This window comes from Podarcis filfolensis (assembly GCF_964270895.1).
Source record: "Podarcis filfolensis genome assembly, chromosome: 2".
Taxonomy (NCBI): Eukaryota; Metazoa; Chordata; class Lepidosauria; order Squamata; family Lacertidae; genus Podarcis; species Podarcis filfolensis.
Window position 1 is genome coordinate 111,703,811 of NC_139605.1, and position 19,499 is coordinate 111,723,309.

Here is a 19,499-nt window from a genome sequence, read left to right on the forward strand (position 1 = left end):
GCTGTCAAAATGTGCTTCAGACAATGTGGTCAGTCCTACTTTGAGAGTCCTACCTCCATACTTCACCATAAAATGCTCTTCTTGCCCTAGCAGAAATTAACAACAAAAACCTTGATTTTTTTAAAAATCACATTAAGTACTTTTCATGTAGAATTTCTTTTTCTTTTTACAGTAACGTATTTGTAAGACTACAAATTGGGAACAGGAGTTAAATTAGATGCACCATCTTATTAAAGCTTTCTTTTTATGAAAGAGGGAGGTCCTGGGTATGTTATGACATTTGTGAAAGATTACCATTGGCTGAGGCCAAGAAGAATCTAGAACCTTTTAACCAGTAACTGTTTTTCAGTTGCTGAGGACTGCCAAGTTCCATATCTGTGCAATGCAACCAAGCCCCTGTAAACACAAAAATGTCTTAAAAGGTATGGGGAGCCTGTGGCTCTCTTGATGTTGTTCAACTCTGGCTCCTATCAACCCCGGGCAGCATGGACAGCATTTAAGGATGAAGGGAGTTGTAGATCAACAACTTTAGGAAGGTCACAAGCCATGCCCCACCACCTGTGCTTTAAAATATGGGCCACATGATTTAATTTGAAGGAAATCAAAGATGAAAAGGGATCATGGATAGACTTCTTTTAGGAAGGCTGCCATAATTTACCTCTCAATGACAATATATGTTAGTAACCTTACACTGTTTGGTTTTCCATGGTTATGTTGCTTCACTTGAAATCCAACAAAAAGGAAAGGGAGAATGCTCTGTGAATGCAACCAAGAATGACCCACTAACAAATACCTCAGGATAAATGGTGTACTCTAGGCAGTACTCTAGGCAAATCATAAAATAAGTATATACTTGAGAACTATATGTAAGTGTGACACGTATGAAGATTATTTGTGGGGCATAGGAATTTGTTCATTTCTCCCCCCACCAAAAAAAAATATAGTCCTGCCCCCCACAAGGTCTGAGGGACAGTGGACTGGCCCCCTGCTGAAAAAGTTTGCTGACCCCTGCTTTGTAGCTTCCCATTTTGCTAAGTTAGAATATATAGGACTGCCTCTTTAAATTCCATGTAACTTTAAAAAGAAGGTGGTGATAACCCTAAACTACAGGATCTTGTGCCAACTGGCTGCTGGGGAATAGGGCTAATCTAGCCAAGGAGTTTAGGGAAAGCCAGAAACAGAAACCAAATCTGATTAAAAAGGACATTTCAGAAAGCAACAAACACAGCTGCCATTTCCCGGCCAGTTCCTGCAAGGTTGGGGGAGGGAGCAGAGGAAAGAGGGCTGTTTGCATCAAGATGCTGTAAGCAGGGGAAGAGACAGCTCTGGTCTCCCAGTCACCTCACTGCCAGTCACCGGGGATTCCCTATGCCCACACCCCACCTCCACACATACACAAAGGGCTCTCTCAGCCCTAACCATCATCCAGCCAAACCACATTTGCAGCCTCCCTCATGGTACTAAGATCTTGGCCTCTCAACTTCCGAAATACATGGAAGACTGCCATCAGAAATTGCCCCATACCACCTACATACAAATAACACTTCCTGTACACATGCTAAACCTCCAGTATCAGAAACAAGGGGACCCACAGTAACTAGAAAATCCTTCCGGTGCCCAATATGAAAACTAGGGCAGACCCAAGTTTCGGAGCCATAATCCCAGATTATAATCTCCATCCACAAAGCAGAATTCCTGGGTTTTCTTCCACAGACTTGTCATAAAGGCATTTCTGTCTCCAAACACCAGCCCTGTTCAGGATATTAATGACTTGTGTATGTGCTAATAAGATTCCCAGGTATCTGCATCCTTGTTTACAAACCATTCTCTCCACAAGCGGCACCACCAAATTTAGAGATCCCTAAAGGGAAGCCAGGATTCCCGGGTCACGTCCCTACTCCCAAGAAGGGAACGACCTTTTCTCGTCGATCTAGTGGGATCCTTAGCGAAGCCCACAGATCCCATCTTCCCACAGCCTTATCTCCCCAGACTCAAGGACCTGCAGCCCTCCTCGCCGCCATGGAAGAAGAGCTGGAGCGCAGGGAGCGGCCGCGCAAAACTGGCCGCCACTCTTTCGAGGCCAACTAAGGGCACCCGACAAAACCTTCAGGGCGCCTTTCCCCCAACTTCCAAGTGGAGTTAAAACACATCCAATTCCCACCTCCTATACACTAAGCCACAACGCCAACGCCGCCGCCGCCGCCATTCTTCTCCGGGAGCAAAAACCCCAACGCTTCCAGCCCAAAGGCCAGGCCTTGCCCTTCTTCAGTTCGCCTGCGGAGCTGAGGGAAGCGGCGGCCACGCTCCCCTCGCTCGACGCTGCCGCTACCGGGACTCGCCAGCCTCCTCCTCCTCCCCCTCGACTACCGCGCCATGCCGGGCTGGGGAACACGGGAGCCCCGCCGCATCGACGTGAGGGCGAGCGCCGGTGCCCCGCGGGGCCTGCTCCCAACTCCAGCCCGTCGTCGTCGTCGTCGTCCCCACACGACTCCTGAGAGAAGTTGGCGCGGCGCTTCGAACACGCGCAGCCCCCGGGAGGCGTTATGTCTTGGGCAACGGGCTTCTCCTCCCCCACCGAAGGAGCCTCTTTTCTCCTCAGGGCTTTTGGGGTGGGGGGAGGGGAAGGGGAGGAGGAGGCCCCCCGTCTCACCCCAAAGCGGGAGGGCTTCGTGTCCTCCCTCACACTCCCTTGCCTTCCTCTCCTGACTAGGCCTTCGCCCCTCACTTCGGGAGAGCGGAATGAGGGAAACCAACCGCCGCCGGCCGCCCTCCCCCACCGACGATGAAACTTGCTTCGCTCCCTCTCCCCCCCCCACCTCACAACGACTCGGGCCAAACTTCTCTCGGCTCCCCCTCAGGGGCCACGTCTTTCTCACACGCACCTTCCATTCCCCCCCGCCGCCGTCCGCATTTTGGTTCAGCCCCACGCATTGCTCTCTCTTTCCTCCCCCCACCCCCACCCCTCGCGCGCGCACCTCGCACTCCGGACGCCTCACCTGAGGGAGGTGTCAGCCGGCTCTTCACATGGCCCCGCCGCGCTGAGGGAAAGGTCGGGCCCCGCGCCGCAGCATGGCCTGCGGGAATGGGTGGGCGGCGGCGGCCACCGGCTGAGGCTGGTGCGAGGGGAGGAGGGTGGCGCAGGCCGAAGCCGCACCAGGCGAGGCCGTCGTCGTCGTCGTCTCTGGCCAGGAAGCCGAGCTCAGCCAACGAACGAGCGAAGGAGCGAGCGCCGGCGCGAGCGTCGTCGGCTGCGGCGCCTCGCCGCCGGGTCCTAGTGCCCCGCCGCCGTGACCGCGCCAAGGCTTGACCCGGCAAACACCGCCGCTGAGGAGAGGAAGGGGAGGGGGAGCGACCGGGGTTCCTCGGCGGGAGACCCTCCAAATAAACGACCACGTAACCAGATGCGTAAAGGCGTAGCGGGTAAAGTTGGCTGCGGAAGCGGAGGGAAAGCCCTGCAAAAGGGGTGGTGGAATTGGAGGAAAAGACCTTCCTCTGCTGACACCGCGCAACTCCGCTCCGGGCGAAAGGGATGCCCACTTTTCGTATGGAAGAGGAGGATCGGGGTTCGATTCCCGGCCTCTCCAGTAGGGTTGGGAAAGAAGAAGAGCCTCCTGCCTTCGACAGTCTCAAGGGCTGGCCACGTGGGAAAAGGTAACAAGCTTGTTGTCTCCTGCTCTTCTGGAGGGCAGGACTCGAACCCGGCTCCAAGTTGCAAGGAAGGAGAGAGGATACCAGGAAGAACTTTCTGGCAGGAAGATCTGTTCGACAGTGGAACAGTCTGCCACGGGAGGTTGTGGGCTCTCCTTCCTCCGAGGTTATAAAGCAAGAGGTTGGGTGGCCAATGGTCATGGATGCTTTAGCTGAGATTCCCGCTTTGCAGTGGGTTGGACTAGATTACCCTCGGGGTCTCTTCCAGCTCTACGATTCTATGAAGAGCCATTCAGAGGAGCAGGCAAAACCGACTGACCAGTTCTGGCTGAGTACAGTGGTACCTCAGGTTACATACGCTTCAGGTTACAGACTCCGCTAACCCAGAAATAGTGCTTCAGGTTAAGAACTTTGCTTCAGGATAAGAACAGAAATTGTGCTCCAGCAGCAGGAGGCCCCATTAGCTAAATTGGTGCTTCAGGTTAAGAACAGTTTCAGGTTAAGAACGGACCTCCGGAACGAATTAAGTACTTAACCTGAGGTACCACTGTATATGGTTGCTTCCTCCTGCCCTTTGAAAATGCCTTATCCTTCAAGTCAGGGGTGGCTAACCCCTGTTGCTGAGCTGCAATACTAGACCACCCAGGGCAGGGGAGTAAATGGGAAGGGGTGATGGGAGTTGTAGTCCAGCAACATCTGGAGGGCAACAAGTGAGATGCCCTTGAGCTGAATGCACACCATATGTTTAAAGAATCCTAGGTACTGTTGCTCACCGGTCATAGATCTACAATTCCCAGCACCCTTAACAAACTACAGTTCCCAGGATTCTTGGGGTGAGTGTGCTTTAAAGGTATAATATGTACACAAGTTTGATTTAAGCATTTGTATGCCACCTTTCTGGGCTAGCTTCCTCTCATTCCATGCTAGGGTGGGACGGGAGTGGTTAAGGATAGGCACACTGTACCTGCTCTGAGTGTCTACCTACATAGGTTTCCCATCTGCATTCACATTACTTGGTGAACAACACAGCAGCTGTTGCAATGATTTGCATGTGTGAATGAACTATCACTGGTTAAACGCTACTCATATATATACTTTAAACACAGCAATCTTGGTGCAGAGGCTAGACTAGAGAGTTGGCTTTTTCAGAAACCCAAACCTGGCCTTGAACTCTAGCTTGGGATTAGGTAACGGTAAAGGTACCGCTGCCCGTACGGGCCAGTCTTGACAGACTCTAGGGTTGTGCGCTCATCTCACTCTATAGGCCGGGAGCCAGCGCTGTCCGCAGACACTTCCGGGTCATGTGGCCAGCATGACAAGCTGCATCTGGCAAGCCAGCGCAGCACACGGAAACGCCGTTTGCCTTCCCGCTAGTAAGCGGTCCCTATTTATCTACTTGCACCCGGGGGTGCTTTCGAACTGCTAGGTTGGCAGGCGCTGGGACCGAGCAACGGGAGCGCACCCCGCCGCGGGGATTCGAACCGCCGACCTGACGATTGGCAAGTCCTAGGCGCTGAGGTTTTACCCACAGCGCCACCCGCGTCCCTAGCTTGGGATTAACCTAATGCAAATGTGCTTTTGGGGGATAAAAACAGGGAGAAGCCATGTAAACACTAAAGATACGGTTGCAAATCAAACTGTCAAATGATGGGAAAGCAAATGATGTGCTCCAGCTCTCAGTTTCTCTCTGTTGTTAACTTCACCTGTTCAACGGCCGCATCCTGGCATTCTGTAAACAAGTTTCAGGGCAAAACCCTAGTTTGATGTGGAGTGTCTACAGCAGGGGTGGGGAACACATAGTCCACATTGGTGGACTCCAGCTTCTAGTACGCATGCGCAATGGTCAGGTTTAGTGAGAATTGTAGCCCACAGGTTCCTCATTTCTGGTCTAGTTGAGAGGGAGGAGCGGTGATTTTTAATTTTTTTGAGTGAGGCATGGTTGATGGAAGGGGACAATGCTAAAGCAATAGGGGAGAGAGAGCCCGATTACATGACAATTTTAGCTTCTCATTTTTTAGATGTATGACTGCGGGATTTGTGTCAGCATGGACAGTGGCTAGGAAGATGGGAGTAAGGATGCTGTAGAGTAGAAGGCTCATATTGCTGCTGTGTTGTTGCTGCTGGAATGGCATTTACTAGGATTGTGGTCACCGAGCGGCAGGTGGCAAGACTCTTGAGAGTCCCATGGACTGCAAGAAAATCAAACCTATCCATTCTTAAGGAAATCAGCCCTGAGTGCTCACTGGAAGGACAGATCCTGAAGCTGAGGCTCCAGTACTTTGGCCACCTCATGAGAAGAGAAGACTCCCTGGAAAAGACCCTGATGTTGGGAAAGATGGAGGGCACAAGGAGAAGGGGACGACAGAGGACGAGATGGTTGGATAGTGTTCTCGAAGCTACCAGCATGAGTTTGACCAAACTGCGGGAGGCAGTGGAAGACAGAAGTGCCTGGCGTGCTCTGGTCCAGGGGGTCACGAAGAGTCGGACACGACTAAACAACAACAAATGCTGATCAACACTAAAGAAAGATTCCTTCATTCAAAGGAGCAACAAGACTAAAAGGAAGATGGTTGATACTTATCAAATTAGAGGAATGACCCGGATACTTGTTTCGCCCACAGACGGCAACAAAGCGAGATAGATTAATTAATTAAATTTACAGCTCACCTTTCCTTGATACCAATACCAGGGCAGATCACACTCCAAAATAAATTACAACAACCAAGTCAATTAAAAAGCAAATTCATCAAAATACAAAACAGGTGCAGCTAAAAAACCAACAACCCAGCGAAAGCTAAAATGATCACCCACTAAAGAGTTAAGATAATTAAGATACCTGAGCAAACAAATGCTGTGAATTGACACAATAGCAATGTCAGCACCTGTTGTACTTGTGAGGAGGGCATTCCACAGACCATGGAGAAGGTTCCACCTCTTAAGGCACATGGGAAAGAGCCTCCTTAAAAGCATGGGGGGGTCACAAGGGAAGGCATGCTTTTCGATGTCATTTCACTGAAATAAATGGGAGGCTCTCGTGTGGGAGGGTAGAAGGAAAGCCAGAGAGAGCCCAGGATGAGAACCTTTGACTGCTAAGAGACCTATTTCTGGGGTCATTGTGGAAATATAGAAATGGGTGTTAAACAACTTGCCAGACAATCTGCAAGATGGAAGTATAGTGACAGGTCGTTCAGCAGAGGAACATGAGTTCCTATAAAAAAACTGATGGACGAAAGAAATTCCACAAGATAGGCCTTTTGATGCCAGGAGGATGAAGGTGTAGTTACCAAGTTACAGGGGTCAGCACCCTGAGTCCAAAAAACAATACAATGAGGAATAATTTTTGTAGGTTGGTGATGGAGCATGCTACATATTATTAGTTCTTTGGGCTGACTCCTCAGCTCAGGAGTTAAAACATTATCTTCTGCTGCCCTATAAGCGCCATCTCTGGATGTGACCAAGAAAAATAAAGTTTATGTGCCCATCTCCCCTAAAATGTACACTCGCCATGGGCTTGGGAGTTCCATCAGCATATATTCGTCTCAGCAAACTTTTCTAAAAGTGAATGAGAGATTATTTGTTCCACTCCTCTCACTACACTGGTGTATATGATGTTCCTCATGCTTTTTTTTTTTTAAACGCGCCTTTGCTGCTTTGTGTGCCCACTGTGACATTTTAGTTAGTCCTAATAAAGGCAAGTGACTTTATTTTAGATGAACATTTTATACTGGTGAAAAATGACATGTATCAAACTGTAGCTGTGGGAAAGACATATGAGGGAAAGTGTCTAAATTTCATGTTACAAAAGGTCAAGTCTCTCAACCATGTGCAATTTCCTCCAATATGTTTTTGGTTTTCCTTTCTTTTCTTTTTTGGCTGCTTATATCCCCTTAGTGCTTCAACCTTTTGAAGAGTGTGTGTGTGTGTGTGTGTGTGTGTGTGTGTGCTGCTTTAAAGCAAATGATGGAGCTAAACTTCCCCTACTGAGTTCCAAGTTACTGAAGACTTGATAGCCCCAATCGCAATTTTGTGGGCAGTTGCTTGACTTCGTGGCACTCTGATCTGTATAGTTCTAGGATTAACACAATTCACAGGCTGAAGTGCTTGCAAATCTTTCAGGGCTGGTATACTCTGAACAGCTTCTGACAAGCCCGCACAACGGAAGACACGTATGTTGGGCCTTCAAAGCTGTGGTGCTCTCCCCTGTGCAGATACGCTCCACTCCCTGGCAGCTCTGGCGCTGCAGCACTTGTGGTTATTAGGAGACTGGAGCTGCCAGAGCCCTGCCAGCTCCTCCTGCCCTGAGATGCAGAGGCCAGCATCAACAGAGCCCAAAAATTACATCTCTTGTGGCTGCAGGACAAGCTGAGCCAGAGGACAAGGGGAAAGACACCAGAGGGCAGATGGAGGACACAGGAAGAACACACACACACACACAATCCCACAAACAACAGAAGAGATTGGTAGAAAAATATATACATCCCTGTGTTCTCGCCATGCCCAGAAAGGGCAATAGGGAAATCCAGAATTTACAGGGAGCACAGATATTTGGGGGGGGGGGGAGGAATGAGACAGAACAAACCTTCCTCAGTTCCCAATTAGCTCCATTCTGTGCTGAATCCAGGCAGCTGAGTCAGCCAGACGCAGCAAAACAACTCATCATTGTTATCTAGCCTCAGCTCAGCCTCCCACCTCAAAGCGTTGGAAGCCAGTCATTAATTAATCATTGTTTAGGGGTTTGGCTGTGCTCTGCCGAAGGAGAAACTGAGGCACAGATTGCCGCGGTGCGGCCCGGCACTCTCATCAAGGTCTCACGCAGTCAGCAGAAGGAGGGAGACTCCAGGGTCACAGCGCTGCCTGCTCCCTCTTATCACATGCTCACAGTAGCTCTGCAGGCTTTGCTGAAAGTGTCGTATTTGCAGTCCACTCAAGGCTAGGTGCAAGCCTTTATGGAGAGATCCTTTACCTGCAAATGTGCCACCCCCTCCTCCACCCCCCCCCCAAGCAACTTCTACCCCCACAGAGGCTTTTAAGACAGCCTTTGCCAACTTGTGCCTTCCAGGTGTTTTGGAAGACAACTCACATCAACCCCAGCCATCACAGCTTAATAGAATCCTACCACGTAGGTCTTGGTGCCTGGACTGTATCCATAGACTGATGTCAATGGTTAGTCAAATGAAACATTTGCTGAAGAACACAAAACATCACATTTCTTGGGGCTGGAGAACTGAAAGAAGAGCCCCCTCATCATTTTATTTTTTTAAAGAACACACCATCATTCTGTTCCCCACTTCCACAAAACATGAAGCTAAGCAGTTGGCTCCTTATCTCTCTCGCCCTGACCTAGCCACTGTGATCCACGCGACGGTCACCTCCAGACTGGATTATTGTAACTCGCTCTACGTGGGGCTGCCCTTGAGACTGACCCAGAAACTCCAGCGGGTGCAGAATGCCGCGGCGAGACTCCTTATGGGGTCTTCGCTGCGAGATCATATTCATCCGGTACTATACCAGCTGCACCGGCTCCCGGTGGAGTACAGGATCAGGTTTAAGGTGCTGGTTTTAACCTTTAAAGCCCTATACGGCCTAGGACCCTCGTACCTACGGGACCGCCTCTCCTGGTATGCCCCACAGAGAAATTTACGGTTTGCAAATAAAAACATCCTGAAGATCCCAGGCCACAGAGAGGTTAGGCTGGCCTCAACTAGAGCCAGGGCTTTCTCGGCCGCGGCTCCAATCTGGTGGAACGCTCTGTCACAAGAGACTAGGGCCCTGCAGGACCTGACATCTTTCCGCAGGGCCTGCAAGACAGAGCTGTTCCACCAGGCCTTTGGTCAGGGCGCAGCCTGACCCCCTCCTCTGGCAATCAGCACAGAATTTTGCTTAATGGTTGCCATAAATTTGATTTTAATTAATTTTATAATGAATGTTTTTAGAATGTTGGATTATTTTGATTGTTTTTTTTTTTTTAAATTAATTTTTATTCAAATTTATAATAACCAATCCACTTACAATTTAACATCCAATTTAACTTATACATCTTATAGACTTCCATCAACCTATCTGACAATTTCCATATTTTTCACAACATTTCACATTCCTTAAATTGTGTTGCACTTTAACAGTCCTTATTTTGTCTTTCCTTTTAAACAACATTCCTTACTGTTCTCTTCACAAAGCTTCCTGAAATCCAACAAGCGTTATTTCCTGATCACACACAGTTTTGATATACTCTGTAAATTTGTTCCAGTCCTCGGTGAACCTCTGATCGCGTTGGTCTCTAATTTTACATGTTAATTTATCCATCTCTGCGTATTCCATCAGTTTCATTCTCCATTCCTCCCTCGTTGGCATTTCTTCCTGTTTCCATTTTTGGGCCATCAAGATTCTGGCAGCTGTAACTGCATATCTAAATAGTTTCACATCTTTCTTTTCAACATCATTACCTAGTATGCCTAGTAACAATGCTTCTGGTTTTTTTACAAACGTGTATCTCATCATTTTTTTCATCTCGTTATAAATCATTTCCCAGAAGCTCCTCACTTTCTTGCATTCCCACCACATGTGATAAAATGTTCCTTCTTTCTCTTGACATTTCCAACATTTATTACTAACTTTGAACATCTTACCTAATTTCACTGGAGTTATATACCATCTATATAACATTTTCATCACATTCTCTTTTATCGTGGTGCATGCGGTGAATTTCATTCCCTCTTTCCATAACCTTATCCAATCATCAAATTGTATATTGTAACCAAAATCTTTAGCCCATTGAATCATTGCCGTTTTAACTTCCTCGTCTTTTGTATGCCATTCAAGTAATAGTTTATACATTTTTGACAATACTTTTACATCACTATTCAAAATTTCTTGCTGAAACTTTGATTTTTTTCCTGAGTAACCTTTCTCCCGCATCTCTTTTTTAAACATTGCATTCAATTGAAAATAATGCAGCCAATCATACACTTTTTCTTTAACCTCTTCATATGGTTTCAAATTCCATTTATCACCTTCTTTGATTATTAAATTTTCATATGTAGTCCAATCTCCTGTCATATTGACTTTTTTCGTGCTCATTATCTCCAGTGGGGATAACCACATTGGTGTTTTCGGCTCTAATAGATTTTTGTACCTATTCCATACTTCAATTAACGTACCTCTAAAAATATGACTTTCAAAACCTCTGTGTACTCTATTTTTGTCACACCATAGATAAGCGTGCCACCCAAATCTGTTGTCATGTCCCTCTAAGTCCAACAATTCCGTATTCTCCAGTTTTATCCATTCTTTCAACCAGCAAAGACACGAAGCCTCATAATATAACTTCAAGTCTGGCAGGGCAAAGCCTCCTCTTTCTTTTGCATCTGTTAATATCTTAAATTTAATTCTCGGCTTTTTGCCCTGCCAGATATATTTTGACATTGTTCTTTGCCATTCTTTAAAAATAGTCACTCCTTTAATTATTGGTATCATCTGGAACAAAAACAACATTTTCGGTAGCACGCTCATTTTCATTGTTGCAATTCTTCCCCAAAACGATAATCTCATTCTTGCCCATACGTCTAAGTCCCGTTTAATCTTATTCCAAACTGGTACATAATTATTTTGAAACAAGTCAATATTTCTAGGAGTTAGCGTAATTCCTAAGTATTTTACTTTTTTTACTACATTCATTTCTGTTTGCTGCTGTATTTCTTCTATAACTTCTTGATCCAAATTTTTAACCATTATTTTGGTTTTTTTCCTATTTAATTTGAAACCTGACACCTGACCGAAATGTTCAATTTCTTCTATCACTTCTTTAACACTCTGTATAGGATCCTCAATAGTTATAACCAAGTCATCGGCAAAGGCCTTGACCTTATATTGATTACTACCCACAGTTACTCCTTTTATATTTTCATTGTTTCTTATAGTTCTTAGGAAGACCTCCAGGATTATTTTGATTGTTGTTAGCCGCCCTGAGCCCAACTTCGGCTGGGGAGGGCGGGATATAAATAAAATTTATTATTATTTATTATTATGTTAAAAGCGTATTTGCCACTCCAATATTCCAATAAGGAATCCATGCTCTTGAAATCATAACCCTCTAGCAGTAAATCAAAGCTGCCAGTAAAGGCCCACAGCTTCACCACTGTGAATCAGGCTACCGGAAAGAAAAATAAGCTTGTGGTTTAGGATGTAACCCTAAATACAGTTTACCTGGGAGTGAGTCCCATTTTTAACTCAGTGGGACTTGCATAGGATTGCACCATTAAGGGAGAACAGTCAATGTCCCATTGGAATCAACACTGACTTCTTTTTATTAATCTGGATTATACCTGCATCTGTGCCATTATGTACTATACTGCCCTATGTATTCTGAACTGAGAGCTAAATACATTTGTGAACTATTGTGTAAGATGCCTGATGTGGATGATCGAGTGAAGATCACATTATTTGCTGTCTCGATCCAGTAAGTTCATGAGTTGCAAGATTCGCGGTTGCAGCCCCAAAACTGAGAACGTTCAACAACATGGTGGACTGTAAAGACTGATCGGTAATGTAATATAGAAACTTGTATACATTAAAATTCAAACCAACACAAATATGTATAACTCGGTTATCACTGTATTTTAACAGGGTATCTATGCATATTCTATGCACAGCATGCATATCATACTCCCCCCCCCCTTTTTTGGTTGCAATGACCAGGAATAAACTTTGACTTGATACCCAACATTCCCGCCCCCAAACACGCAATGCAATGCAATGCAATGCAATGCAATGCAATCTCATTCATCTATTAAAGGTAAACCCCACTGAGTTCAATGCTTCTTCCTCCCAGGTAAATAAGTATAGGATTGCAGTTGCAATTTCGTTAAAAGAGAATATGGGGGGGGGGGGGCTAACTTGCCAGGAAGCTTGGTCATCTGCCTCACAAAGAGGAAGCAATGCTTTTGAATACCAGTTGTTGGAAAACACAAGAGCAGACCAGTGTTCTTGTGCTTGGATCCTGCTTCCAGGTTTCTGCAAAGGGATAGGTAAGACCAGGACTAGACAAGCCATTGGTTTGATCCACCAGGCTCTTCTAACGTTCTTATAAGCCCCCACCCTTAATGCTGACTAAGTGGTGGCAGACTGTGGCTTCAGTTATGAGGAAAAGACACTCTATGCACACACAAACGCGCCTCTCTTTATTTCATCTCATATTTCGGGACAACCGTGCTGTTGAAAATAAAGGTCAACAGCACAAAAATCTCAGCTTTGAGGCTTAAAATACGATAATTTACAGCCCAAGTCTTTCGGACAGACATGCAATTATTTTGTTTTAACAGCAATGTTCTCTGGAGATGCAGCACATTCTGGAGTCTTGGTGCTAACAGCAAACAACACAACATACCCTCAGTCATTCAGACATCACACAGATACAAGGGCACTGTCCTTGTAGGAGGAACACCGAGCCAGCGCCACAGGGTTCCAGTGACCTTGTGGGTGGGAAAACAAGGGATATCCAGCCATTTTAGGAATGCACGCCTACATGATGTCACCATCCAAATACTTCCTCTCCCATGCAGATAATGTAGTTCTAGCCATGAAAACACAGTGGCTCATCTTCCAGCCTGGGGCCATTCACCACTTGCCGCTAATAATCCCAGTCTGCCCAGCACCTCCAGAACCAGACTCCCTGCAGGGGGTGCTGGGATGAACCAGACAGGCCCATTAAAGCAAAAGCAGCCAGCACTCAGATCCCTTTTAACCCAATGACTGAAGCAAGAGAAATTTGCCTGTCTCCTTTGCTGGAGGCAAAAGTAGGTTATGGAGTGAGTTGCAGAAATCTTCCTGTGTTCTCTAGCGTAGGGTGGGGGATGGAACAGATCTGAGAGGCTGGCTGGCTGGCTGGCAGAGGGAAACACAAAACAGATGCAGGAGAAAACCCCATTGCTTCTCTTCTCCCCCCCCCTCCTCATACACAAATAATATGCCTGTCCATGCTGTGACTCAAAAGTGTGACATGTTTGGATGGAGACGTGATGCCTGTTTGCCAACACTTGTCTGTGACAACATATTTAGATCTGTACAAGAATGGTGTTTATCTTACCTTTTCCTGCTAGATTCAAGAGATCACCCTGCAGGTTGCCAGTTCCAGAAAGAATTAAGCAAGTGAATCATTGCTTCAGAACTCGCAAGCCATTCTTCCCCAGTGCCCCCATGGGGATAATAATACTGGCCTACCATGCAGGACTGTTTTAAGGATTGCTGAGAACCAGGCAATATATGCAGTAGGTAAGAACACTGAAAGGGATGCGTGTGGCGCTGTGGGTTACACCACAGAGCCTAGGACTTGCCGATCAGAAGGTCGGCGGTTCGAATCCCCGTGACGGGGTGAGCTCCCGTTGCTCGGTCCTTGCTCCTGCCAACTAGGAGTTTGAAAGCACATCAAAGTGCCAAATATTGCAAGTGCAGACCCCAAAGAAGCCACTGTACCAGTGATTATGATGGGCTGCAGTGTGGATCCTCCTAAGGGTCAACTTATACATTATACACAGACAAGATTAAACCAACCCATCCTTCTATGAACACTGGTGTGGACGCAACCTACAGAGGAACAAAGGTGATGGGAAGAAGCAATGAAGAGGAATAAGGAAAAACACAGGGTTTTGAGACAATGGATCAAAATCCAAGCAGGGAATTCATGACAGAAGAAAGGATTAAACTTGTGCAAACCAGGCCCCTAACTGCCGAGTCTTTCCTGGAAGCTCCAGATTTTGGACATCAAGAGGCTCAGCGTTTCTAACACGGGTAACATAACAGGTTGCCCTCATCTTTTTGTGCCTCCATCTTTTCTATCACCCACAGAGCTGCACACCTATTTCCTAAGCATTGAGAGACAAGAGCCCTTTTCACCAGAGCCAGCCATTTCTTTTCCTGCCCGCAGCGTACGTTGTAAACCGGGTCCCTGAATAATTCATAATCACCATTATGCCATGACGTGGTACTCAAAAGGCAAAAGAAGCAGCAACTTCACTGAAGCTAAGCAAGCCTCAGCTCTGGTCTGCGTCCTTGTGGAGGCAGATTTTGCATGCCACTTCATAAAAACTGGGAAGGCTTCTTCCATAGGACAAATTGTGGTTTGTCCTCATGTGGTTGGTCCTATGTGTTCAGTGCCATCCTGGCTGAAAAAGACACTTGGATCACATGGATCAAGGATGGCTAGCCTACGGCTGCTGTGGGACAACTTCTGACTTCTCAAACCATTGGCCATTCCAACTGGGACTGGTAGAAGCTGGAATCCAAGATCATCTGGAGATTAACCACCTACATAAACAATCCCTACCGGTACACATGTTCCTCAAGGAGTGAGTTGAGAGGGTGAAACTGAATGAGTCATCGCAGAACTCGCTGCGCCTCTAACAAAATACTTCTGAAGGGAGCTCCGTTCAGCTTTGAGACATCAAAGCCCTCTGTTGGGCATACGTCAGAGGATGGGGCATCACATGGCTCAGTCGGTAGAGCATGGGACTCTTAATCTCAAGAGTCGTGGGTTCAAGCCCCACGTTGGGCAAGATTCCTTCATTGCAGGGGGTTGTAGTTGATGATCCTCATTGTCCCTTTGAACTCTACAGTTCTATGATTCTATGTAGGACTGAGCTCCACGGCTGCACTACAGGCCCTGCCCCCAATGTTGTATGGTGTTGTTACTCCTGACCCTAATGTCCACACTTTTAAGTGCGGACACCTGCAAAGGAAAGTCCACTTGCATAAACCTGTAAAACATACAGACTTACCATGCATTCTGGAACTCAGCATGAAATCCAGAACACATGAAAACCTAAGTGTCTATGTGTGTAGGCTTTGCTTTCTGTGCTTTTCCGTGGCCTCTGTAGCTGATATGTGGGTGCTCCAGGTCCTTGCAGGGCAGGATAGCTCTATGCTTGAAGGAGGTCAGTATGTTAAGTCATCAAGCGATGAGAAATCAAGCAACGTTACATGCATGTGTGAACCAGCCTCCCTCCCCACAATAATATGCTGGGGCAGACTGCAATCTCTTGTCACAGTGGAGAAAGGGGGCCGCTCTTCAGAGTAAAGTGCTACAAAATGCACCCAGAACACTGGATCTGACAGCTGCTCAGATCTCCTCCCCTCCTCTCTGCAACACAAAACAAATCAGGACATGGGGAAAATCCAGGTGTATGGCAGCCCAAGTCGGCAGTGCCGTTTCCCCATAAAAATACCTCAAAATTGCATTTTTTAAAAAAAAGCGATTTTGCCCAAAAAGCTCAACAACTTTTCTGTCTGAATTTTCACTGCTTGAAATATGGCAACCCAAGACAAGACACAGCATGCATCCTCTGGCTGATGAGAGCAGAGGAACTGCTGCATTTTTATACTCTTTGCGAGGCCCGCCCTTGTCTGTCCCCTTCTGACCTGTGACCTTGTTGACTGCAGGTTGCCCAATGAGAAGGAGGCATCTTCTACAGAAGGGGAGTCGGTTTTTCGCCCCAGCCTGCGGACAGTACTCCCTTCTGGGCAACCTTCCCCACATGCTAGTGGTGGGCGAGACCAGTGGGGTGAAGAAACAAATGTAAATTTTAAACTTTGGACAGTTGGCTTGCTTCTACAAGCAGAAGGCATTGTCACAGTTCAAGGACACAATACCGTCACACAAAAACACTGGTTTTGTGGTTTTCTGTGTGTGTTTTGCAAACTGGGGCCAGTGAGGGTTGTGTCCTTGGGAAGATTTCCAAAGGTCAGATATAGAGAGGTCTGTATTTGGCTCCCAAGCCTGAGGTTCCTGACCCTTCTAGGGTCAGGCTGATCTAAAGCAGAAACCTGGATTCAGTTCTGAGACCCTCTTGCTGAGCCTTTCCCCACGAGGTGCCCACCAGTCGTTTTAGACTACAACTCGCATCACTCCCAACCAGCACTGATGGGAGTTGTAGTCCAAAATGTACGCAAGGGCACCAAGTGGAAGAAAACTGCTAGAGCTCAGTCTTGGTCCTTCCAGAGACCAAAGGCATCCTTTGTCCTTGGTTCAAACTCAGCTATGACCTTGCCAGATGGCTTTATGGGAGTCACTGTACTCCAAAGCCTCAGCTTTCCTCCATTTGAAATGCAGGGGTGATAATAATGACCTAGCCTCCTGGGCTGTTGCTAAGGATTACTGGGATCCTGTGTGTGTGTGTGTGTGTGTGTGTGTGTGTGTCACCTCCATGTACTCGAAAAGTTAAAGCTTTCGAGAAAGGCTTATAACCAGGCTAACTCCAAAAGTTTAGGGCTGAGGGCAGAGGGAGGTTTCTTGTGTCACTAATTCTAGAAACCTAGGGCAGAGTATTATGCCCATTTAGCAGATGGGGAAGTCAGCCCGAGTGTGACATCATACCCTCCAACATTTCTCCAATGAAAATAGGGGCTTTCCCCAAGGAAAAGCAGGACATTCTGGGATCCAATCAGAAACCAGGGCGGCTTCTGAAAATCCGGACGGTCCTTGGAAAATAGGGGCACTTGGAGGGCCTGTGTGGAAGACCTGGCAAGTAGTGCAGAACAGAACCCAAGTTGAGAAGTGAACCTCTGGATTAAAGGAATGAGGCAATCTGAGGCACAGGCGAGCAGTTTCGAGGTACACTCCTCCTGCAAGTGGGGGGATCCTTCATAGAGGCTCTTTCCTGGCGAGATCCCTTGGGGTTCCCTCCCTTCCTCTCCCAGAGAGAGAGCGAAAGAGAGAGAGCGCTTTCTTCGCCAGCCGCCCACGCCGCATCATTCAGCCACCCGCTTCGCAGCCTCTGCAGACAACAAGCCGACCGCCCTCCTCCTCGGGGCACGCCGCTGCCTTGCCATCTATTTGCTCGCTCCCTAGGAGGATCGAGAGAGAGAGAGATACAGGCGGGGCCGAGGAGAGAAAGCAAAGCATAAGGGCGGGGGGGGTGTAGGTTTGGGAAGATGGCTGGGGATCAGCGGGAATCAAGAGCTTCGCCGGCCTGCGCTTCCCATGTCCTGCGAAATGCGCGCAGCGCTGCTCCTGGGTGGGTGGTCGGTGGTGGCGGCTAAGGACGAAGGTGGGCTGGACAGATCTAGATTGGTTCTCTCCCTGGCGGCTTGGAAACTCCTCCATCCCTCCCTCTCCCTCTCCGCTTTTGTGTGTCACAGGATCTGGTGAAAAAGCAGCCGCCCACACCCGCGCATACAAACAAACAACCCCCGGAGGCCATTGGAGGCTGCGCGCCCTGCACGGTGCGGCACTGCTGCAAGGTGCAGGCGAGGAGAGACAGATGGTTGGGGCTTTTGTAAAGGGAGCCCCTCCTCTTCCCCAGCTGCTGGAGCCAAACACTTCCTTTTCCATGCAGCCAAGAAGTAGCAGCAGCAGCAAGCAAGCAAGCAAGCAGGAGGGCGGGCGGGCGAGCGCGCACACACTTTTCTCCTCCAGGCCTTCAGCCAGAGCAGTCGTCTCTCCTCTTGCCTGCTTGTGAGTCACACGCAAGGAGAGAGAGAGAGAGAGAGAGAGACAAGCGTGACAAGCATCCCCGCCCCGAGCGACACCGTCTGATTGAGAAAGAGGTTGCCCTACGCACAAGGGCGCTTAAAAAAAAGGAGCGAAACCAGCAATGCATCCGAAATAAGTGGATCGGGTTAGCACCCCTGTTGTTGTTGTTTAGTCGTGTCAGACTCTTGGTGACCCCATGGACCAGAGCACGCCAGGCACTCCTGTCTTCCACTGCCTCCCGCAGTTTGGTCAAACTCATGCTGGTAGCTTCGAGAACACTGTCCCACCATCTTGTCCTCTGTCGTCCCCTTCTCCTTGTGCCTTCCATCTTTCCCAGCATCAGGGTCTTTTCCAGGGAGTCTTCTCTTCTCATGAGGTGGCCAAAGTATTGGAGCCTCAGCTTCAGGATCTGTCCTTCCAGTGAGCACTCAGGGCTGATTTCCTTCAGAATGGATAGGTTTGATCTTCTTGCAGTGCATGGGACTCTCAAGAGTCTCCTCCAGCTCCATAATTCAAAAGCATCAATTCTTCGGCGATCAGCCTTCTTTATGGTCCAGCTCTCACTTCCATATATCACTACTGGGAAAACCATAGCTTTAACTATATGGACCTTTGTTGGCAAGGTGACGTCTCTGCTTTTTAAGGTGCTGTCTAGGTTTGTCATTGCTTTTCCCCCAAGAAGCAGGCGTCTTTTAATTTCGTGACTGCTGTCACCATCTGCAGTGATCATGGAGCCCAAGAAAGTAAAATCTCTCACTGCCTCCATTTCTTCCCCTTCTATTTGCCAGGAGGTGATAGGCCCAGTGGCCATGATCTTGGTTTTTTTAATGTTGAGCTTCAGACCATATTTTGCACTCTCCTCTTTCACCCTCATTAAAAGGTTCTTTAATTCCTCCTCACTTTCTGCCATCAAAGTTGTGTCATCTAGCCATCAAAGTTGTGTCATCTAGCACCCCTAGTAAAGGTAAAGGGACCCCTGACCATTAGGTCCAGTCATGACCGACTCTGGGGTTGTGGTGCTCATCTCGCTTTATTGGCCGAGATAGCGGCGTACAGCTTCCGGGTCATGTGGCCAGCATGACTAAGCCGCTTCTGGCGAATCAGAGCAGCACACGGAAGCGCTGTATACCTTCCCACCGGAGCGGTACCTATTTATCTACTTGCACTTTGACGTGCTTTCAAACGGCTATGTTGGCAGGAGCAGGGGCCTAGCACCCCTACTGACATACAATTGTAATGTTGGATGAGGCTCATCTACTCCAACCCTCTGCAATGCAGGAATATGCAACTGTCCCATACAGGGATCGAACCTCCAACCTTGGCATAATCAGCACCACACTCTAACCAACTGAGCTATCAAGGCACAAGGATGCTTGCACAAGGGTGGTGG

At 47.8% G+C, this 19,499-nt stretch overlaps 1 protein-coding gene across 9 annotated transcripts in view; it reads right to left on the bottom strand.

The window, feature by feature from the left end:
* BAZ2A (bromodomain adjacent to zinc finger domain 2A) overlaps positions 1-19,499 on the bottom strand; it is a 66,337-nt gene that overhangs the window by 40,590 nt on the left and 6,248 nt on the right. For 2 of the 9 annotated variants that reach the window (XM_083599157.1, XM_083599164.1), the window contains exon 1: positions 2,997-3,216. The exons of 3 other annotated variants lie outside the window; for them this stretch is intronic. The gene's annotated coding sequence lies outside the window, so the exon portion shown is untranslated. Of the gene's footprint in view, positions 1-2,161; positions 2,818-2,996; positions 3,440-19,499 lie in introns of those variants that run through there. 4 more of the 9 variants (XM_083599156.1, XM_083599158.1, XM_083599161.1 and 1 more) reach the window with 4 other exon arrangements.